Genomic DNA, 25,262 nt, shown 5'->3' on the forward strand with positions numbered 1-25,262 from the left:
ACTCCTCCCCTCCTGCTACCTCGTCAGCCTTTCCCTACTCCTCCCCTCATTGCCTCGTCAACCCTCCCCTACTCCTTCCTCACTGCCTCGTCAACCTTTTCTCCTCCCTCACTGCCTCATCAGCCTTTCCTCTCCTCCCTCACTGCCTCACGTCAGCCTTTCCTCTCCTCCCCTCATTGCCTCGTCAACCTTTTCCTCTCCTTCCTCTGCCTCGTCAACCTTTCCTACTCACCCCTCATTGCCTCATCAGCCTCCCTACTCCTTCCTCACTGCCTCGTCTAACCTCCTCCCTTCTCACTGCCTCATCCCAGCCTCCCTACTCCTCCCTGCCTTGTGCCTTCCTACTCCTCCTCACCACACCATCCTTCCTCCCTTCTCCTTCCCCACTGCCTCATCCAACCCCTCCTACTCCCTTCCTCTCACTGCCTGCCTCGTCAACCCTCCCCTCTCTCCCTCACTGCCTCGTCAGCCTTTCCTCTCCTCCCTCATTTTTGCCTCGTCAACCCTCCTCTCGCCTTCTCCTGCCTCTGTCGCCTTTTCCTCTCCTCCCTCACTGCCTCGTCAACCTTTTCTACTCCTCCCTCACTGCCTCGTCAACCTTTCCTACTCCTTCCTCACTGCCTCGTCAACCCTCCCTACTCCTCCCCCACTGCCTCGTCAACCCTCTCTACTCCTCCCTAGCACTTCCTGTCACTTCCTCTGCTTCCTGTCCCCTCACGCCTTCCACCCTTTCCTTCCTGCTTCTCCCTCTCGCCTCTCCCTCCCTCCTTCCCCCCCGCCTCTCCCTCCCTACTTTCCCGTTTCTCCCCTCCCCTGCCTCTCCATTACACTCTGAGATCATGACACTGTGGCAGGTTGTTTCGTGAAGTTCCTCTATGCTTGGGTTTGACTTGTTTACATTCTTGTCGGGGGGAGGAGAGGAGAGGAGGTGTGTTCGCGTTGGAGTTGAGGAGCTCATATCTTGGTTAATGTGTCTGTGTGAAAGTAACCTCGATAGTCGTAGAGAAATATTAAAGTAAGTGATATAATGAACTACTGCCAAATAATGAACAGATGACAATTCACTCTTTTGGTTGTTTGCTACTTATATCCAGTGGTAGAAATATAGTCATTTCATCATTAGATTGGATTGATGTTATATAGTGTTGTGGATCTGTTCAGTTTTGTGAATTAATAGAATATGACACCTGTTGAAGAGCTGGTGTTTAGTTAGTAGTTTGAAGGTGGGCGTTGGTGTTGGTTTCACGGGGTGTAGAGGTGGAGGAGTGGGCGGCGGCGTTGATGAGAGTCGCTTGCTGTAATGTGGGACGAAGACGGGGGAAGTTAGGTGATGCTGGGGGACGATTACTGGTGTAAGGTGGGTGGGGCTTAGTGTAATCTTAGCCTCGTGGTGCCTCTCGTTGGCCACACGCGACATGCCGCCCCAAGTCTTGTGTTACACGCCCACTCATCCGGAAAACCTCCAATGATAGTCCTGTGCTGTAAGTGTTGGTACTGATATGTGTGTGTGTGTGTGTGTGTGTGTGTGTGTGTGTGTGTGTGTGTGTGTGTGTGTGTGTGCGTGCGTGCGTGTTTGTTTTTTACTAGTACTTTTCATAAATGAGTTTAATGTTGGATTCGATTTAATAACTATTTCCTATTTCTCTCTAAAACAAAGTGTGGGAAGTTCCGTGTTAATGGGAGGTTAACCCAGAATATCTCTTCACTCCACCACCCGTGTTGGCAGCAGCACCTGGAAGTGTGTACCTGGCTAGTTGACAGAATTAGCGGGTTGCGAAATGCATTCATAGATTTAGACTACTTCGATCACGCAGGTAAACACAGGGTGAGTCTAGTTTAGTGAAAAAAATTCCTTAAATAAGAATAGCCAAATTATTAAGTTCAGTAGGTTTATATATACATTCCTTCAGACAAACATTGAGAGTTATTAGAAGTATTCGGCCTCAGGGTGTATAATTGTGCATATGAAATCTATTTTCTGGTATATAGGCGTGGACAGCGACGGCGTTATGGCTCGTGGCTAGCAAGATTATCTCAGGAAGAAAACGTCTTTATTACTTTGGCTATGTCAGACTGCTAGATTATGCTCAGTATGGTGTCGAAGTTCTAAAATAATCAGACTTTTGCCGTGGCACTAAATAGTAATTACGTAGCAGCTCCGTGGGTCGTAAACCCGGGAAACTTGACAGTAAATCACTGTTAAGAGGCCCCAGAATCAATTTCAAGTAGACATTAGGCACTTCATACTTCATTCACTGCCTGCAGTGGCGGACTGGCCTACCGGGATACCGGGAAATTTCCCGGTGGGCCCCAAAGTGATCGTCCATCACTTTGGAATTAACGGAAAAAAGAAAAGAGAGTGGGCCCTTTTGGACCCTTTTGAACCCTTTTGAGTGGGCCCTTTTACAAGTTTTCCCGGTAGAAATTTTGGACCCAGTCCGCCACTGACTGCCTGCGTGTGTGTGTGTGTGTGTGTGTGTGGTGTGTGCTATGTAAATGTACGGGTAAGCTTTTATGGGTGTCGACCCATCGTTCTTTACCGTCACATCTTGCACCTTCAACACTGTATACCGGCTACCTTCACCGCTAGTGGTCTTGAGGGATGGAGAACCAGGAGGGAGAGAGGGGGGAGGCTACGTGATGGTGCAGGAATATTGTGTTGGGGAGGGGGGAGGGGCAGCGGAGGAACACTGATGCGGTGAGGCGGCGCATGACAGTGTTTCCCCCCGGGCTATTGTCTTGTGGGGGTTTGTCTGGACGGTCCCTCTCACGCCCTCGACCCCCCACTCCACTGCACGTCATCCCCCCCCCACTCCCTCTGCACGTCATCCTCCACCCCTCACTGCACGTCATTCCCTACACCTCTCTCTGCACGTCACTTCCCACGCCCCTATCTGCACGTTGCCCCACAACCCTTTTGCACGTCACCACCACACCCTCTGCACGTCACCCTCCATCCCTCTCTGCTCGTCATCCCCGACCCCCCTTTGCACGTTACCCCACAACCCTCTCTGCACGTCACCCCACTCCTCTGTGTTCCACAGCCCCAAGTCTCCGTACACTACGGTCTGACACCTCCTTGCACGTCACCCCAACCTGTCCGTGCACCACACCCCCACCGTTCACTACACCCCCACCCCTCCATACGTCACCCCTACCCCTCCGTGCACTAAAACCCCGCTCCCTGCGTCACACCCATGTAAGACTGTGACCTTCCACTCTGAAACCCACACTGACTACCTTCAAATATATTATATACCACCGCTCACCGCCACAGTACAGCCAGGAACTCTCTGGTCTTCCATGTTACTGGATGGAAAAAGTCGACCCAGTAGCTGTGCAGAGCTGGAACGCGCTATAACATTCTTGTCCTGAACCAAGTGTTTCGCTAGTAAAGATACAGGAATTGCTGGTAGTATAGATGAAACAATATTGTTTGCACCCCAGCTTCTTTCACCTAAAGATTAACCACCCTAACGCTAACTTAACCTAACTTAATCTTCGCTATCCTCTCCTAAATGATGTTAGAGGAGTTAGTCTTTAGGTGAAATAATCTGGGGTGGAGATTCTTCAATTGATCCGAAATATGCCAGTGTTTCGGAAGAGGCTGTAATTAAGAAGAGTTTTCAAGTTTGATAAGTTTGACACAAGTTCTACTGTAAATCTTACTTAGCAACAAATCGTGGTGTCTTGCGGCAAGGGACTATTATGAAAAGAATTGAGTTCCTTGTTCCTGAACAGGATATATTATCTGATGTAACGAGTCGATTGTTTCCTTTCAGAGGAAACACGCACGGAAGAAATGTGTTCCCGGTGTGGTGAATGTGGTGTCTAGGGCCCCGGGGGACATGGCCTGTGTATTTAAAGTGTTCAGACAAGAGAAAGAGAGAGGGAGGGAGGGAAGGACTTCTTGAAGAATGTGTTATACTGTATGTCGAGGGGTATAGACGGGTGGTAGGGAGAGACTGAAGTTGTGTGTAGGCGGCTGAGGCCGAAGTGCGCACACTACTGTTTCAGTCTTGAGTGCTTTTCGGGTCTTCACTTATCGTCTGTCATGTTTAGATTAAAGAACTCAAATGTTATTAATAACCTCTGTATAATGCGCTACTGCCAAATTAACAAGACGTCCATGTTTATGTTACCTGATTTAAATACCAGTGCGAAGGTTGTAGAAGTTTAATATACTGTCACATAACTTGGTTCTACGGTGTGCCACTCATGCTGCGTCTTTCTTGTCCACTGCTAAACCGTATTTTGTTGTGTTGTGTTGGTGAAATTTGGTAGGGGATATCGTACAGCTCTACTTATTGGTTAAGGTTGGGAACACAGGTGTGACGGGGAGGGGGACAGACGCTTAGTGTGTTAATACACAGCCTCTCACACACAGCGTACTGCACCATTGTAAAACTGTACTTTGAATGCTACCGGTGAGTCCAAATTCTAATCTGAGGTGACAATGTCACCTCAGATATGAAAAGTAAACTACATGTCACCGTGACATGTAGTTTACTTTTCTTCATGTGGTTGGAATCTCAAAAACTGCAGGTTAAACCCATAATGACAGCCGCGGTAATATTCTCTGCCAGTAAAACATGAGTTACTGGATATCGTTCAGCCGCTCCAGACGACGTAGTTGTTGTTACATGTGGTCATCCATAAAGTAGAAATAATACCGAGTAGCTCTTGTTTGGCAGGGTTGAGGTGGTCTAGTGAATACAAGGATCGCTTCTTGTTTTTAGGGTCACTGGTTCGCATTCAGGGTAACCTCAGTCTACCCAGCTAAAAATGAGTGCTAAATTTTACATTTAGAGAAACTGAAGGCTGTCTTGTGCAATGCCGTCCATACCGTGTCCCTGTGTGCCGAAAAAAAAAAAGCTTAATTAACAGTTTGCTGCACCCGTCCTGATCCTAACGGCTCGTCAGACTTACGGAACCCACTGTAATTGGTTGGCAGCTTCACAGGTATTTGTTACTCAGTGGGGTTATAAATACAGTGTCAGTATTGTATGGTACTTTTGGCAGAGTCGAGAAAGATAACTAGGCGCAGCTCCTCTCCGCCTCATGTGACACCGGCAGTAGCTCACTCCTGCCTCTCTCCTACTAGTGACATTCTCTGATATACCACCATTCTGCACCTCGCTCATGTGTCTATGTTAGTAACCCACAATTTTTAACACCAGGAGCACGAGGTTCATAAGAGTAACAACAAAAATAAAGCAGCAACAGCAGTCAGTAATTATTACCACAGCAGCAGCAGTCCGTGATCCCCCCCTCCCGCCACACCACGGCCGCCGACCCATGACCCCTTCATACAGCGGAAACAAAAACTCAGCCACGTCTCACGCAACGCTCCACTTTCAGCACTGTGACTTGCCCTAGTCCACACCATACTACTGCCGCGACACACCTACAGTCTTCCTCCCTCCCAAGGAATGTTTGTTTGGGGTCCGTACTGGAGTGCGTTGTTACATCCGTTTGTCCGTCACACAATGGAGTCTAAAGTTCCTGTATTTCCCTCCCACGCCCAAACCCTTACCCACATCCACTCGCACCTACGCCCACTTACACTCCCTCTCCCTCGGTCCCGCATCCACACCACACCCTTGCTCACTTCACCCTCACAACCTTTCGAGACCAGCAGTCGCTAGTAGGGTCGGCGGAATATGAAATATGACTCTCAAAACACCCGTAAATGGGATAGGATAGGCTGTCTAGTGCCAGAGCCGCCAAAAGCGGACAGCCAACCAGTAAATCAGCTGCAACAAATTACCCACAATAACTATTAGCTTAGCTAGCCGTAGAGAGGCAGTCAGCGTTTCTTGAATTTCCGAACTTTTAACCTCTCTCCTTTAATCTTTCACTCTTATAAAAAAAAAAAAACACACCCACGTTCACACCTTCACCCACGCTCTCGCTCTCCCACATTCACACACCTTTGTCGAGAATCTCGCCCACGCCCAAACCCAATAATTCGCCCACACTCACACGCCCTCAGCCACGCCCTCATCGCCGCAGAGTGGGAGGAGGGCGGGCTGTACCCAGGAGACGTCGCCCCTCTATAAACCGCAATTGCCATTCCCTGGCTCATGACTGCCCCAATTACGATAGGCAGCAATCGGAAGCTCAGGAGTGTTGGTATGTGGTGCATGGGGCTGAAGAACGTGGGTATAGGATCGTGAGTGAAGGGGCGTGAGTGCAGGAGCATGGGTGAGGAAGTGTGAGTGTAGCAGCATGGGTGAGGGAGCGTGGGGCTGAGGAACGTGGGTGGAGGAGCGTAGGTGTACGAGCATGGGGTCGAGGAACGTGGGTGAGGGAGCGTGGGTGTAGGAGCGTAGGTCAGGGAGTGTGAGGCTGAGGAACGTTGGTGTATGGGCATGGGGTCGAGGAACGTGGGTGAGGGAGCGTGAGTGTAGGAGCGTGGATGTAGGTTCATGGGTGAGGGAGCATGGGGCTGAGGAACCTTGGGTAGTGGAATGTGGGATATTGTGGCGTGGCGCAGGAGACTCCACCCCACACATAACCCCCCCCCCTCCACCCTCACCACCCACCAACCCCTCCCCCCACCACCCACATAACCCCCCACTCCACCCTCCTGTACACTTACCCCCCCACCCCCACCACCCACACACAACCCCCACTCCACCCTCCTGTAGCCCACACATACCCCCCACACCACCCCACACACAACCCCCACTCCCCACACACAAACCCCACTCCACCCCCACTCCACCCTCACCAGCCCATAACCCCCACGCACTCCACCCTCACCAGCCACCTGCCCCCCCCACCCCCACCACCCACACAACCCCCCTCCACCTAACCACCCACATACCCCCCTCCACACATACCCCCTCCACCCACCACCCACATACCCCCTCCCACCCCCCACCACCCACACCAGCCCCCTCACCCTCCTGTACACATACCCCCCACCCCTACCCATACATAACCCCCTCCACCCTCACCAGCCCACATACCCCCACCCACCCCACCTTCCCCCCTCCCACCCTCACCACACCCTGCCCCCACTCACCCTCACCACCCACAACCCCACTCACCCACCACCCCACACATGCCCCTCCCACCCCCTACCCACAACCCCCACTCCACCCCTCACCAACCCCACACCCCCCCACCCCCACCACCCCCAGCCCCTCACTCCACCCCACCACCACACACACCAGCCCCCCACTCCACCCCTCCTGTACATTACCCCCCCCACCCCCCACCACCCACACACACAACCCCTCCCTCCACCCCCCCCCACCACCCACACATAACCCCCACTCCACCCTCACCAGCCACACATACCCCACCACCCACACACGGCCCCTCACTCACCCCCCACCACCCACACGCCCCCTCCACCCCACCACCCACACATCGCCCCCCCTCCACCCTCACCAGCCCACATGCCCCCACCCACCACCCCACACAACCCCCACTCCACCCCACCACCCACACACCCCCTCCCCACCCTCCTGCCCACACATACCCTCTATCCCCACAACCCCCCACTCCACCCCCACCACCCACACATATCCTCACACTACACCCTCTACCCCACACATAGCCCTTCATTTTACTCTCTACCCAAATTTTATTTTTGGTTTCTAGAAATACTTGGCCCCCATATCCACTTAACCTAACCTAACTTAACTACAAAGGCTGTTTGTCTTACTAGAGAACCTTCTACCTTCCTCTTCAGTTTATTATAATGTCCCTTAGCCGTATAATTATGTGTGTGTGTGTGTGTGTGTGTGTGTGTGTGTGTGTGTGTTTTCCTTGTTTTAATATATCTCTTAAACTCTGTAGATATATTTGTTAACGCTCATAGGAGCGTTATTGGTTTGTTGCTGGAGAAATAAACCCTCAACGTTGACGCGTACCATATAATTCGGTCAAAACCTGTTAAAGAACATTTCTCATATAACAAATGCTGTTATCTCAGGACACATATTATGAAATACAATCAATATACAGTACATAGCCTGTTAACATCTTAAATATAACTCGCATGTTATAACTATTGATACAGGAGACAATTGGTATAATATGATCAAATTGCAGTACACAAATATACTTATTAAAGTTATTTAGAGTTTCTTAGCAGATTCTAACACTTCACGATCACTCACGTTTTAGGGTCTAGTGGTCTGAACCAACGTGTTGTCTGGCCTGTAGAAATCAGCAGACTACCCTCGAGAGAGACAATCTCAGCCCGGAGGCGAGGCCATATGTTTTCGTATTGAAACACCTCAGCAGATTGGTCCATCAAATTCATTGTCAACACTATATCTCTTATCTCATACCCTCTCTCTACTAGTTTATCTTATTATGGTTATCCCTCTTTCTCTAACCTTATCTTACTGTGGCGGTAACACTCCCCTGTCGGACTTCACTGAAATCGGCATATTATTAGATTCACTCTCCACCTTCCAACAGGCAGAGTTTCGTCACTGGGCGTATTGTGCTGGTCCTTTGTCTTCACTTTAACACTTCGCACCAGGCCATCTTTGCTCGGTAGAGCTTCCAGTACTCTCTAGCATCCACTGACTCCTGGGGAAGGGGTTGTCAGAATGATCACGATATCCCCAGCGTGGAGATTACGGCGAGTTTGAAGCTGTCGCTGACGTAATGTTGGGAGATATTCTTTACCCACCTTTTCAAATTGGTCCGCAATGAATTGGGCATCTTCCATCGTCGGTACCCTTCTGTCATGGACCGATCGCCTCCGGTGGACAGTGTCTCGGGTTCATCCGTAGTATGTGGAGCGGCGTTGGGTGCTTCTAGATCCTTTGGGTCGTCAGACACTGGGGTGATGGGCCTTCCGTTGATGATCGCTTCTACGGCACAGAACACAGTGCTGAGGCGTTCATCGTCGAGTGTCTGGGTGCCCACCACTCCCAGGGAGGACCTTCCTTACAGTGCAGGATTTGTCGCTCCCCACCTCCTCCCATGTGAGAGGCTGTCGGGGGTTGAACTGCCATTCTATCTGTTTTCTGTAGAAGGGCATTTCCCGACAACCTTGTCACTGTTGTTCCAGCCGTTCACCGCCTCGTAACTCTCAGTTGGCTCCAGTATATTGAGTTCCCTGTCAGACCGAACACGCTTAGGAGGGTCCCCTGCGGCAGGTAGTCTTGTTAGGGGCATTGAAGAACGAGTCGGTGTCTGAGTGAGGTATGAGGACTTCTAGGTGTATGGCTTTCTGGAGTCAGGCAGGTGAATAAGCATCCCCATCTCTTATACCGGGCTCGTCCTTGTTTAACCAAAAAGGGCTGAAGCAATCAATTCAGTGTAGACGGCCGGCCTGCCTGGGCGCACTCCGATCTTCTGGCAGGTCGGCTTGGCGTTGATGGGTAGGCAGCAGTTGCTTCTTCGACAAGTCACACACGTCCGTATTGTGCGGTCCGAGTAATTTCGGCACTTATTTATCCAGTACGTCTCACGTATTATGGCAAGAGTGTTCTCGTCTAGTGTCCAGCTCTAGTTGAGTGTACCTCTCTCACGATGAGCCCCGTGATCCTGTTGTCCCTTGGCCAATAGTATGGGATTCTCTCCTGGTCTGGGTGGAGAGAGCGGCGTGCTAATCCGGCCACCTACTCTGATCAGACGTCTGTGTCTAGATGAGGTTCCAGCCGCCTTATGTCGCTACCTCTCACGGGTTGTCCTGTAGTAACATTCCTAGTTCTCCAGGGGAATCCTTTCCTTTGCATAAATCTTAAGACAGCTAATTTCGCCTCTTCCAATTCGCTGACCTGGAGCCGATTTTTCAGTGATGTTTGTTCTTTCGCTTCCCAAGCCGCCATTCTATAAACCTTCACAATCCACGCTACGCTCTTCAGAAGTCGATGCCACGATGAGTACCTGACCCATAGCTTATCGAGATACCCTCGCCCCACAGTCAGCGTTCGCGTCGGCACCGTGGTTTCCCTTCTTCACCTCTGGGTCTCCGTCTGTGAGGTCTGGAATCCTCAATGGACTCTTTGGCCAACTGTTCTTGCTTCCAAAAAAAGGAAAGCAGGTCCCCGATCCCACCTGACCTCCCTCATTGAGCTCTGCTCATAGCAATCGACTAGCGTCGTCGGCCGGGTTCAGTGCCGACGTCACGTGGCGCCATTGTTCTACATTGGAGTCTCGTGTATCGTTGCCCTCGATTGGCCACGAGGACTGGAAGCGTCTTTCGGTGTTTCGTATGCATTGAAGGACTTTGCCAGCAATGTCTGTCAGAACACTGATTTGTCTATATGTAATTCAAGCTCTTGCCCTTCGTAAGTTTGAATCCGCCCCTTTTCATCAGCTGTCTCAGCCGATGGGTAATTACCGTTGCCTTTCCCGGCGAATCTACTGAGAGAAGCAAATCGTCGACGTAGAAGTTACGATTCGCTTTCTTGATGTCGTCATGGAGACTTTCCACGTAATCTTGGAATGTTCGCTGTAGCGCATACCCGGCGCATGAAGGACTCCACACTCCTCCAAAGAGATGTACTGTCATTCGGTAAGTGGTGGGGGCCCCTGACAGCTGGTCGTCCGTCCACCATAAGAATCGTAAGACATTTCGATGTTCGGGTACTACTCGCACTTGGTGGAACATTGCCTCGATATCAGCCATGAGTGCCTCCTTTCCTTGTCTGAATCTGATGAGGACTCCCATCAACTTGTTGTTAAGGTCTGGCCCTTGCATCACCTGGCTGTTCAACGACATCGACTCATATTCGGCTGCACAATCAAACACTATTCTCACCTTTTCTGGCTTGTTGGGATTCAACACAGGGTGGTGTGGGAGATACCAGGTCTTCCCGGGTGCAACACTGAGTTCTTGACGTGGAACTCGCTCAGCATGTCCCTCGTCGATTAGACGTCTCATCTCTTTTTTATACTTCTGAGAGAGCCCTGGGTTCTTCAGGAGGCGTTTTCTCAATCCTGCCAATCGCTGCTCGGCAAGTTTCCTATTGTGTGGGAGTCCCGGTTCTTCATGGCGAAACGGGATGGGAAGTTGAGTGTCCGTCCACTTCAGTAATTGACGTTGACCACTGCGTCAGGACTCTCTTGTCTTCAACAGAGACGGGATCATCGTTACTGTAGGCTGAGTCGCATTCCCAGAAGCGCCTGACTTGTTTTTCCAGATTTGTCTCCGAATTTAGTGTTGCCATTCTGACAAAGTGGTTGATCACGGCATAATCACGGCTCGCCACTCCAAGCGGTCCATTTATAGTCCAACCTTGCAAGGTGTGTATTGCAAACGGCTCTCCGTCTTTCCCGGTTCTTACTTCTAATGGTGCTAGTGCTTGTGGTACGTCTAGACCTATCAGGAGATCCACTCTTTTCGGTGCTTGACGTAGCGCAGTACCTCGTAGGTGTTCCCACATGGTGACATCTTGGGTGTCTGCGACCGACGATTTCAGAGAAGACGGTAGATTCTCAACAACGATGACCTTGGGGATAATGATGGATCGGCTCTTTCTGACTCCTACGCTAGCCACTCTCACACTGATTTCTTCGGTGTTTACACTATTACTTTCTTTCATGATTGTGCCAATGGAGAGGGAAACTGGCCTTCCCTCTGCCTGCAGCCGGTAAGCTAGACTACGCGTGCAATATGATCGGTTGCTGCCTGAATCCAAGAGAGCTCCGGTGACTACTGCTTCTTTCGCCTCTTGGTTCTTTTCTTCCACCCTGACTTTCACTATTGGAAGTGCGACTCTGCTGGAACTTTGTAGTCACAACTCGCAATCGTTGGGTTCTTCACGCCGATCATCAATTCCATTGTTGGTTATGGTTTCCCTGACCCATTTATGCGGATTTCTTTTCCCCATGGTGCTTGTACCGGCTTCGACCTTCCATGATTTAGCTCTACTAAATGCCGATTCCGGTGGTGGCATAATAGCCTTACGTTGATTAATTCTAGGTCGCTTGTGGTCAGGTGCTATGTCTATTTGGTAGGCGCCCCCTGTGGTAGCTCTCTTCACCCTTTGGAGGCTAGTCTGGTGTTCTCCCTTCTCAACTTCGCCCCGTTGCACCTTGTCATTGCTCGTCAGAGCTCCCGTGAAGTGCAGGAGCCTCGAGTGTACTCCAGAGCAGCCATCAATACCACATACCATCTTCTGGCTGCACTCTGTTATCCGGTGATTATGACCCAGGCAGGCATAGCAGCGACGTTGTTCCCTTACAAGGGAAGTTCGCTTTCCTGTGGACATGCTGAGGAATGTCCGGCACATCTGAAGAAGGTGATCTCCACTGCATAACGAGCAGCGTTCATCGTCCATTTGTCTGGTTGTCTTTATTCCTGATGTCACCAGACCCATAAGTCTCTTCCTCGACGAGGATTGACGTGAGTCTGCATAAATTCTGCTTGGTTCTTCCTGCCCTTGTCCCTTTGTGACCTCCTCCGCCTTGTCGACCAAATCCATTGTGAATTCCAACATCCACTCGATCCCAGGAAGCTTTCCCCACTTCCTTTTGTATTTATGCGCCTTATCCACGTAGTCGTCCCTCATCTTTCCCTTGAACCTCTCAGCTAACGTGCTTATTGATTCATACGTGTCAATCTGACATAGTTCTCCCAAGACCTTCAAGTTCCTCACGCAATTCCCCAGTTCGTCTGAGAACTGTTGGAGGCCCTTTGCGTCACTTAGTCTCACAGTTGGACCTCGCAGGGCCTTCTTTATTAGCTGGCAAACGTAAGTGTGCTTATTGCCGTGACGTTTCTCTAATATGTCCAAAGCTTCCTTGTACCCAGCTTTGGGATCTTGAATTTGCAGACATCCCCGCAAAGCGTCCTTAGCGGGCCCAGCGTAGGCAGCGAGAAGTGTCTCTTATTTCAGCGTATCAGGTATCTGCGCCATCCCAACGTGTCGCTGAAAGACTCGCTTGAACTCCCAGTATTCACTAAAAGTTCTTCCGCTGAACTTCGGCGTTGGCCTTAGGGAGAACCTCATATTCTCTAGCAGTTCTCTCACCCAAACCTCGGACCTCGGTGGGTCGTCCTTTTTGTCTTTCATCAAAGGTAGTGGTTTCGGCGAACTAGCTTGATGTTCGGAAGTACTTCCGCACTCCCCCTGGTGAGATGTTCCCGGCTCTGCGGTTAAGGTGAGCGCCGGGAGTCCTCTTGGAGTATATAACGTTTCTTCGTTAGTTTCAATTACAGAGGAAAGTTTAGTCTCTGGTGGTGATAACACCCTTCCGCGATCTTCTGTGCTGCCCTTGCCTTGTAGTTGATTCATACCTTCGGTGACGTTTTGCATCATCGCTGTCATGTGAGCGAACATTTGCTGCATTTGTTGGTATTGCTCACATAATTGTCCTTCGATTCCTTTGACAGGTGGTTCCTTTCTCTTCTCGGGAGACAGGTTTACGGTAGACTGGTTTATCTCACGCTGCCTTGGCGAGGTGGGTGAGACATCGGTCTCAATGTCCACAGTGTCTCCTTGTTCTACGCCGGACACGCTCCCCACTTCTGACTTATTCTCTTTCCCGTCCATGACTGCCCGAACAGCAAGCGTAATCTGTCTTGCTCGATAAGTGTATGCAGTAACGCTTAGTATCAGGTGCCCACGATCGCAGATATCACACAATTGGAGTTGATGTCACACAGACGCGTGCCATGCGCACGAGTGATGTCACACAAACACGACCACAGTGATGTCACACGGTCCCTCAAGCACGTGACGTGCAATACGCACGAGTGATGTCACACAAACACGACCACAGTGATGTCACACGGTTCCTCAAACACGTGACGTGCAATACGCACGAGTGATGTCACACAAACAAGACCACAGTGATGTCACGCACGAGCGACGATGTCACACTAACATGGCCACAGTGATGTCACACACACGAGCGAAGTCCCTCTAAACACGTGACGAGCAATGTGCACGAGTGATGTCACACAAACACGACCACAGTGATGTCACACGGTCCCTCAAACACGTGACGTGCAATACGCACGAGTGATGTCACACAAACACGACCACAGTGATGTCACGCACGAGCGACGATGTCACACTAACATGGCCACAGTGATGTCACACAAGAGCGATGTCCCTCAAACACGTGATGTGCAATACGCACGAGTGATGTCACACAAACACGACTACAGCGATGTCACACACCAGCTACGATGTCACACTAACACAACCACAGAGATCCACAATCAATGTAGGGACTCGTTACACAACTGATGTCACAAACACTACTGCGGCGCCCTTACTTGTACAACGTTACGGCTTGTCATAACCTTCGTTGTTATTTCTTAATTACACACACACATACTTATATATACATATATACATACATGTACATATAACCTGAATGTTGAACACACTTAACCCACAAATCCCTTTCATTTATGTATTTCTTCATGGTTCCTTATCATCATTGTTTGATATACTATGGTGTCACTGGTATAGGAAGATCAGTTGTTAGTTATAATCACTTGCGTGCGTGTCCGAGCGAACGCTAACTACCAGTCCGCCCAGACCAAACATTACGACACTGTCCGGGTGTTCTGAAACCTTAGCTCACTAGGTGCGCGGCCTCCCTGTTCGGAAATGAACGCTCACAGCCCCGTACGCGCAGACCGAAGCTTTACGACACTGTCCAGGTATTTAAGACACTTCACTCAAACACAGAGCACTCGCTATCACTGCCTCGCTGCTGACGACGCACGTGATCCACCCACTGTGGGTGGGTGGGTGATCCACCCACTATGGGTGGGTGGGCGATCGACGAGCCTATGCTCTCCCACGCTGAACTCCGGCGTTGGTCCTTCGACAGACAGTCCTCCCGTATAGGTTTTGACTGTTAACGCTCATAGGAGCGTTATTGGTTTGTTGCTGGAGAAATAAACCCTCAACGTTGACGCGTACCATATAATTCGGTCAAAACCTGTTAAAGAACATTTCTCATATAACAAATGCTGTTATCTCAGGACACATATTATGAAATACAATCAATATACAGTACATAGCCTGTTAACATCTTAAATATAACTCGCATGTTATAACTATTGATACAGGAGACAATTGGTATAATATGATCAAATTGCAGTACACAAATATACTTATTAAAGTTATTTAGAGTTTCTTAGCAGATTCTAATACTTCACGATCACTCACGTTTTAGGGTCTAGTGGTCTGAACCAACGTGTTGTCTGTCCTGTAGAAATCAGTAGACTACCCTCGAGGGCAATCTCAGCCCGGAGGCGAGGGCCATATGTTTTCGTATTGAAACACCTCAGCAGATTGGTCAGCAAATTCGTTGTCAACACTATATCTCTTATCTCACCCCCTCTCTCTCTCGCCTAGTTTATCTTATTATGGTTATCCCTCTCTTTCTCTCTCTTCTAGCTTATCTTACTGTGGCGGTAACAATATTAGTAACTTACGCGGGTTTAATATGGCTAGTTTTATAATGATGTTACTTCCACACACACACACACACGTTACCTCCTCCTCCTGTTCTTATATTACGCTATGTGGTGGGTGAGGGATATAGTGTTGTCATGTCACCGTGTCCTCTGCCCTTCATGACCAGGGTATGACGCCGCACTCCAGGCACCTCACCCCCACCTATACCCAAGTGTGTCAGTGTACCTTCCTCCTCCTCCTGCTGACGGTGGTGATGATAGTGGTAGTGATGATGACGATGGTGACGATGGTGCTTGTGGTGGTGGTGATATGCATGGTCATGATGTCATTCATGTACCTAAATGCTAACGATGATGCTGATGATGTGAGGGCTTGTCAGGTTCACAGTGCCTCCCTCCCTCTTCACACACACAGTCACTCACGACCACTGTGTGTGTGTCTCTGCTTCAGGTGAGAATAATGATACGGTGCCAGAAAGGTGCCTGAAGTGGTACTTTGTAGATAGAATAGGTCAGTGGGTCAGGTACACCCACTAAAAAAATTATTCGGCACCCTTACGGCGTGATAAAATATGATACGGGTGCCCAATAATTTTTAGTGGGTGTACAGTGAATGGATCATAAGGCAGGTGGGCCAGGTACCGTAGATGGATCGTAGAGGCAGGTGGGTCAGGTACAGTAGATGGATCATAGAGGCAGTTGGGTCAGGTACAGTAGATGGATCATAGAGGCAGGTGGGTCAGATCTTAAGGTAAGTCATAGCGGGTTAGTTCAAAAAAGATCTTCCAGCCTGTGCTTCCGGCCCGATGCTTATTATGAGGACGTAGTTAAAGCCTGCGGGAGACATAAACAAGGTAGACGATGCCAGTCAGAGTCTCAAAGATTTCCACTTCTTCTTTTTACTAGAATAGAGATGTGGGAAAGCAGCTGACGAGCTGTTCTCCAAAAATGGCTGTGAAAATGATGCTGAGACTACCGTGACAGGTTTCGTTATTGTATACCTATTTAAGGGGTTTAATTAATATAAGTACCATATCTTTGAGACTTCAGGCAGTCGTTTAGGAGAAAGTTCAACCGACACGAACCAACCATACACAACCAAGATCGTTGGGTTGGGTTAGTGTCATCTGTGGTCAGTTAAGAAGAATGGTTTAGTTGTCCTTTATGTGGTATTTCTAACATTACGGTACTGGTCTTGCAAAGAGCGTCAGGTGGTCCTCCACAACACAAATCATTCGACAGTTTGGTCACCGGAAGCCAAACTTAGTCATTTGAGCAACATTTTCCATGTAAAGTAATAAGCCAAATAAAAACATCTAGACCTACCTGTCGTGCTCAGAAGATGTAAGGTGATGTCACGAGATTACACTGAAACACTACTGACCCGTTTTGATTTTAATTAACATGTGTGTGTGACAGGTATTGTGTTGGTGAAGGTTATCAATGAACAACAATAATAGCATTAATCTTGGGGGTGGGCGGGAGTGTGTGTAGGGAGCGCCGCCAGCTCCCTGCTGGACTCAGGATGTTGTGGTGGGTTGTTTGCGTCAGCGAGGCGCCTTATTGTTGTCGTAGACGGAATCCCAAAGGAAGCAGTTTTTAACTCGCTGTTTCCTGTTAGTGCCATGGTTCGCTTCCTCTCTGACATGCTGTGTGGATATTATTCGTCGGTAGAGCTTTATTTCACTCTATCCTTAAATTCGACGCCTACGGTAGACACAAGCTGAGCGATGACATACTGTACCTAGAATGATAACAAACTCTTAAAGTGGTGCCAGACGTCAGATGGCGACATAATATAGTGGGTCATCACTCACTTGACTACGTCGTTCATGGTGGCAGTTGATGAGAAGCTAGGAAGGAAAACAGCCCAGGTAAGTTGTTCATCAGAGGCTGAGGAAGGCTGTGGGAACCCCCGTCTTGGCCAAGGATGTTATTGCAATGTTATGTACACAGCGTTTGTGTTAGTGTGTGTGTGTGTGTGTGTGTTTGCATGTCCTTGTCTTGTCCTTGTCTGTCAGTCAGGCAGATGTGTGTGTTTGCTTATCCTTGTGTTGTCTTTTTCAGTCTGGAGTGTGTGTGTGTGTGTGGGGGATAACATTTGATCAATTCCCATATATAAGAATATAAGAATGGAGGAAACTGCAGCGGGCCTATTGGCCCATACTGGGCAGTCCCATTTACACCCAACCCCTATTGCTCATACTGTACTGTATATCCATCCAACCTATGTTTGAAGCTATCCAGCGTATTCGAGTAAATGATGATGTTTGGTAACTTGTTCGATTCATCCACTACTCTATTTCCAAACCAATGTTTACCTATTTCGTGCCTAAATCTAAATTTGTCTAATTAAAACCATTGTTACGAGTTCGCCCTTGGTTGGATAGTTTGAGTACCTTTGTAATATCCCCTTTGTTTAGCCCTGACTTACATTTATACACCTCTATAAGGTCGCCCCTCGCTCTACGTCTCTCGAAGGAGTGCAAATTAAGATGCTTTAACCTGTCTCTATACTCAAGGTTCCTAATACCCGGGATTAGTCTTGTCATTCTCCTCTGAATTCTTTCTAGGGATTCTATATCCATTCTGTAATACCGTGACCAGAATTGAACTGCGTAATCCAAGTGAGGTCTCACAAGCGCAAGATATAGTTTTAGGATGTCCTCTCTAGTCTTGGAACTAACACTTCTTTGTATGAATCCAAGTACTTTATTAGCCTTGTTTCGAGCAAATACACGTTGTTTACTTGGCTTAAAATTCCTACTTATCATCACTCCCAAATCTTTCTCACATTCGGATTTCTCTATAACATCGTTGACCATCTGATATCTGGTTTCTCTGTTTACATCCCCTAGACTAAGTACTTGGAGGCCGTGCCTGCCTGCTTGCCTGCCTAAGACCTTTATACAGTTCTTGTGTCTCTTAGACTAGTTAGCTTGTCTGCTGTAGCTCATGTTGAACTTATTGTCTGAATCGTGGCTCATGGTGACCATGGAACTGGATAAGATGATGCATTGCACCAAAGCCTGTGAAGTAGGTCAACGTAACCTACCTTATACGCGTCAATGACTTTGAAAAGTTCTTGTTTAGTTACTGGTTGAAACCTGTATTTCTAGTTGGTTAAAATTGTATTGAAAGTTGTATGAGAAAATACGTTTATCATACTATGAGACGGAGAGAAGACCACCCATTACCAAGTTAAGTTTAGTGCGAACACTTTCCGGGTTACTGGAGGAGGCAGAGTGAAGGTGTCCCCGGTCACACTTTGTTAAGCCTTAAAATTCGAACGCCGACGTTCAGTACTTGACTACAATTTTATCTATTTAAAGGGGGTTCTATAAGGTTAACGGCCCGATAGAGGCACTGGATATAGCACTATGAAACTTAAGCCTTTGGTATACAAGGAGATAGCGTGGTCAACACCTTCCACTTTCTTTATTGTAAAATTAGGTACTGCACTCATTCTGCAGCTGGGTCGACTTAGGCGCCCCAGCTCTGTGGCCTGCCCTGGGACTCAAACCTAGCGAGTACTATTGTTTGAAGAAATATTTGTAGGAATAGACATGAGGACCTCGTAACAAATGGTGTGAGCAGAAGCAAAGTTAACGGGCGCTTATTGAGGAGGAGTCTACCCCACACCTGGATCAAACATCCGACTGAAATTGTAGGATTGATGGATTAAAGTTATATTTTCCTTAATATTTCTTCTGCTTTATACTTTTGTTTTGTTTTTGTAACCTTTTTATGTGTTGCATGAATTTTTGTTGTTTTATATATATATATATATATATATATATATATATATATATATATATATATATATATATATATATATATATATATATATATATATATATATATATATATATATATATATATATGCAAGTAAATCACTGTAGGTGCGCGTGATCTAGGTATATGCTGATAACCACAAGGAAAGAAGAAAACACGAAGTTCCCAAGCGCTTTCGTGTAATTCACATCTTCAGGGGTGAGTACATATATATATACACCGGTATATGATTTGTTTGTCCAAGTTCTTAATCAAAGACCCTAAAACTGTGTAGTGAAAGAGTTGCTAGTGAAAGAGTTTTTAGTGTGCTGGAGGTGATGAAAGCAGGGAGGAGTGTTAACATCTCCCTCTTTAACCTGTATTCACGGGATTGCTTGTGGCACTCGTGGTGTCCTGAAATGTGGTAATGTTGCCGCCCACAGTTAATCTTAAGTTTATCATCAGCTCTTAGACTTTTGCAGTGTGTGTAACGAGCCTAGGCTCTAGTGGCAACACTGACCTGCGCGGATGGCGGGTAGTAACAGCCTAGTTAGTTGGATCAGATAACCAACTAGATAACTTGGTTCAGATCCGCGTGACCGAAAAACCTCCGCAGGACAGTCACACTCACACAAGGTACGAGCGTTTATAACTGGCGACGTTGACGTGTGGCAAAGTGTAAAAGATGTGTAATTATAAGAGGCAACACAGCTTTTGATTACATGCCCACAAAATGATGGGTGCACGCGCTCCCAGTTGGGCGTGGAGCGAAAACTGTGAAGATGTATAGGGCAGTACAAACGTAGGAAACGAGCTCATCAAGATCTTCACCAGCCATAACTAGGGGTTCGTTTTGGGTGTAGCAAAAAAAATAAGGTCTAATTGTCCCCAGAAAAGGGAAATGACCGTAGATGAGAGTCTAGACACGCCGAGTGGCCAGTGAAATGTGAGTCAGGGGTCCCACGGGTAAAGGTTTAGTGTAGGGTTACTCACCATGGGTGGCTTAGGTTATGGGCAAAACTAGGGTATATCAAGGGTAAGCTAGGGTGTGGAGTTACCCTGGGTATTTCAAGGGAGCTTAGTATGCCCTTAGCAAAGTTGTTTAACCTGTCCTTAAAAACAGGTGTAGTACCAGAATCCTGGAGGATAGCGAATGTAATACCGATTTTCAAGAAGGGAGTTAGATCACTATCCTCTAACTACCGTCCAATCAGTCTAACATCAATTGTAGGCAAATTACTGGAAGCAATCATTTCAAACTCAATTCGAAATCACCTGGAGAAGAACAAGTTGATCAATGATTCCCAGCATGGCTTCACAAGCGGGCGTTCATGTCTAACTAATCTGTTAACATTCTTTTCATCAGTTTTCGAATCAGTGGACGAGGGGCACAATTATGATGTGGTATATCTCGACTTTAGCAAAGCCTTCGACAGAGTCCCCCACGAAAGACTAATAAGAAAAGTAGAGGCTCATGGCATTAAAGGTGATATTCTAAAATGGATTAGGGCGTGGTTACAGGACAGGAAACAGCGAATGAGCATTAACGGCACTAAATCCCATTGGAGCAACGTCACTAGTGGAGTTCCCCGAGGCTCAGTACTTGGACCATTATTATTTATTATATACATAAACGACGTAGATATCGGCATAGACAGTAACATAAGTAAATTTGCTGATGACACTAAAATAGGACGTGTAATTAAATCTGACGAGGACTCCGCAAAACTACAGGAAGATCAAAACAAATTTTTCGAATGGTCTGAAAAATGGCATATGAAATTCAATGTGGACAAATGTAAAGTACTCGGTATAGGAGATGTAAACAGGGAAACCAGTTACCAGATGGACAACGATGTTATTGAGAAATCCGACTGCGAGAGAGATTTAGGAGTAATGGTAAACAGGAATCTTAAGCCAAGTAAACAATGTGTTTTTGCTCGAAACAAGGCTAATAAAGTACTTGGGTTCATACAAAGGAGTGTTATTTACAAGATAGTGAGGTCATCTTAAGACTATATCTTGCGCTTGTGAGACCTCACTTGGATTACTTAGTTCAATTCTGGTCACCGTATTACAGAATGGATATAGAATCCTTGGAAAGAATTCAGAGGAGAATGACAAGATTAATCCCGGGCTTTAGGAACCTTGGGTACAGAGACAGGTTAAAGCATCTTAATTTGCACTCCCTCGAGAGACGTAGAGCGAGGGGCGACATGATAGAGGCGTATAAATGGAAGTCAGGGCTAAACAAAGGGGACATTACAAAGGTACTCAGACTTTCCAAACAGGAGCGAACTCGTAACAATGGTTTTAAATTAGACAAATTTAGATTTAGGCGCGAAATAGGTAAACATTGGTTTGGAAATAGAGTAGTGGATGAATGGAACAAGTTACCAAATATCATCATTAACTCGAATACGCTGAATTGCTTCAAACATAGGTTGGATGCTTATATGTTTAATAGGGGTTGGGTGTAAATGGGACTGCCCAGTATGGGCCAATAGGCCCGCTGCAGTTTCCTCCATTCTTATGTTCTTATGTAAACTAGGGTGTGGAGTTACCCTGGGTATGTCAGGGGTAACCTGGGGTGTGGATTTACCCTGGATATGTCAAGGTTAAGCTAGGGTGTGGAGTTACCATGGATATGTCAGGGGTAAGGTGGGGTGTGGATTTACCCTGGGTATGTTAGGGATAAGCTGGGGTGAGGAGTTACCCTTTGTGTGTCAAGGGTAAGCTGGGGTGTGGAGTTACCCTGAGTGTGTCATGGGTAAGCTGGGGTGTGGAGTTACCATAAGTGTGATGATGGTGATGTGGATAAGCTAAGGTGTTTTAATGGGTAAGTTGGAGGTTCTCAGGACAAACAAGAGTTGAGACTTACTGTAATTTGGATGTGTTGCATGGACAAGGTAAAGGTGTGAGATTACAATACCTGTTGATGATTCACCTGTATTTTATCTTTACATAAATGGATCCAAAAAGTTTCATATTGTTTGACTGAATGATTTGTTTACGTAGTCCTGTGTGTGCGCGTGTCGGGGGGGGGGAGGGTTGCAGGCTATAGGATTATTTTAGGATTATTTATTATTATGTATGGGTCATGTTATTTTATCAATTCCACGACTCTTAATCCGATTAACCTGCGAGCATTACACTGATCCACATATCAAATTACATTTCACATGAACGGAAAATCCACGGGAGAATAGATGTTGATGCTGGCCTGAAAGTTATATCTGCCTGCATCACTAAGACACACACATATTAGGTTTGGGTCATCGTCATAATCACCCGGGAGAGGAAAGCCGCCGGAGAAACGTGTAAATGATGAAATAGTGTTTTTAGATGGATGTTTACAAGCTTGGCTCATGTACTCTGTGTGAGATGCTCTGTTATTAATGTATTATGGCGTGTTGGTGATAGTAGTGGTGGTGCTGGTAGATGGTAGTGGTGGTGTTAGTAGATGGTAGTGATAGCAGTAGTGGTGGTGCTAGTAGATGGTAGTGGTAGTATTGGTGTTAGTGTTAGTAGATGGTGGTGGGTGGTGGTAGTGGTGGTGTTAGTAGATGGTAGTGGTAGTAGATGGTGGTGGTAGTAGATGGTGGTGGTAGTAGTGATGGTGTAAGTAGATGGTGGTGGTGGTAGTAGTGGTGGGTTTAGTAGATGGTGGTGGTAGTAATGATGGTGTTAGTAGATGGTGGTGGTGGTAGTAGTGGTGGTTTAATAGATGATGGTGGTAGTAGTGGTAGTGTTAATACATGGAGGTGGTGGTGGCGGTATTAGTGGTGGTGTTAGTAGATGGTGGTGGTGTTAGTAGATGGTGGTGGTGTTAGCAGATGGTGGTGGTAGTAGATGGTGGTGGTAGTAGTGGTGGTGTTAGTAGATGGTGGTGGTAGTAGTGGTGGTGTTAGTAGATGGTGGTGGTAGTAGTGGTGGTGTTAGTAGATGGTGGTGGTGATAGTAGTGGTGGTGTTAGTAGATGGTAGTGGTTGCAGAAGTGATGGTGTTAGTAGTGGTGGTGATTGTAGTGGTGGTGTTAGTAGGTGGTAATAATAATAATAATAATTAACGGTTTATTGAAAAAATTCTGCAGCCCGAAGGCTGAAAATATACATTGGACATAAATGACTTATTACATACATTGGTGGTTTAACAAAAGCCTTCATTAGAGAAAGGTAAAGGAACATACAGTGAACATACAGATTAATGTAGGTGTTGAACAGCAAACTCGTAGTGTAGTAACTCCCTCCCAGATGGTGTTAGGAGGAACTCGCGTGGTGTAGTAGTTCCCTCAGATGGTGTTATGAGGGACCTGGCGTGGTGTAGTAATTCCCTCGCAGATGGTGTTATGAGGGGCCTCACGTGGTGTAGTAATTCCCTCACATGGTGTTATGAGGGACCTCACGTGGTGTAGTAATTACCTCACAGATGGTGTTATGAGGGGCCTCACGTGGTGTAGTAACTCCCTCACAGATGGTGTTATGAGGGGCATCACGTGGTGTAGTAATTCCCTCAGATGGTGTTATGAGGGGCCTGACGTGGTGTAGTAATTCCCTCACAGATGGTGTTATGAGGGACCTCACGTGGTGTAGAAATTCCCTCACAGATGGTGTTATGAGGGACTTGACGTGGTGTAGTAATTCCCTCACATATGGTGTTATGAGGGACATGTGGTGTAGTAATTCCCTCACAGATGGTGTTATATGAGTGAGGTGTGGTCTTAGGCCTTCCTATCGTAGACGGATTAACACATCGCTGGTTGTTGTTGGGTCTCACGGGCCGTTATCACTGGGTACCTGGGACCTCACTGTGTGAAGGTTAACTTGGGTACGACTGTTAATGTTGAGTTGTTCTCACTGACTTAAGCACTGTTCACCACTGTTGTAGTAGTGATGGTGTTGGTAGATGGTGGTGGTAGAAGTGGTGGTGGTAGTAGTGGTGGAGGTGGTGGTGTTAGTAGATGGTGGTGGTCGTAGAAGTTTGTGGTAGTAGAAGGTGGTGGTGGTGGTGGTAGTTGTGGTGATTAGTAGATGGTGGTGGTGGTGGTGGTAGACTGGGGTGTATGTAATGTTGGTGGTGACGACAGGTAACGTTTTGTTCTGTAAGTGTTTTAAAATAAAGTTCAAGTGTATTGCAGTAGACAACCTGATGCACGCCAGAACCACCAGCAATTGTGTGTGTGGGAGGGGGGGCTCCCTCCCTCCCTCCCTCATATTACAATGACCGCGTGAGATTGTTTTAAATGTCATTTATTACCAATGTGTGTACGAGTGTATGTTAATGATTAGCAAACTTATCTTATAGTTGGTGAGAAAGTGGTGCTAGCTGCTAACATTGAACACGGGAAGGAGTCAGCCAGCACTGCGTGGACCTCACCCCCGTCCCCCTCCAACCTCCTCACAACCGCTCCCCCTATCCCCCCCTCCCTCGCTCAGGCGTACCAACATTATCGGCGAAGTACCGTGGGAGAGTGTGTGCTGGCGCCTGTGTTGGTAATCCTGATCAGGTTCTATTCTATTTCTTCTTAATCTTCTTCGCGCTGGTTGTTGCTGTAAGGTGAAGTTATATTTAGTTAGTTCGTTGATCCCGCTGTGTATTATGATGTGAGGTTGTGGGTGTGTGTGAGTGTTCGTGTGTGAGTGAGTGAGTGAGTGAGGTGGTTTGGTGGGAAAACTCTCCTGCCATCACTCCACACTCGCACCACCAGCAAACACGCCTTCACCACCACCAATCACACGCGGCCAACACCACCACCTTACACCATATCGCCACCACAACCAAACTCCATCTCCAATTCGACACACCACTCCCTCAACCACCACAGTCACCACCACAACATAACCACTACAGTCGTCAGCACCATCACTATAACCACCACTCACCACCACCATCACCATAACCACTACTATAACCACCAGTCACCATCACTATAACCGCCACCATCACTATGACCACCACAACATAACTACCACAGCCACCATCACCACCACATTATAACCACTACAGTCACCAGCACCACCACACTATAACCACCTTTCACCACCACCACTATAACCACCAGTTACCACCACAGTCACCACCATCATCACACTATAACCTCCAGCATAACACTTCAAAA

This window comes from Homarus americanus, unplaced genomic scaffold (genome assembly GCF_018991925.1).
Source record: "Homarus americanus isolate GMGI-L3 unplaced genomic scaffold, GMGI_Hamer_2.0 scaffold39675, whole genome shotgun sequence".
Taxonomy (NCBI): domain Eukaryota; kingdom Metazoa; phylum Arthropoda; class Malacostraca; order Decapoda; family Nephropidae; genus Homarus; species Homarus americanus.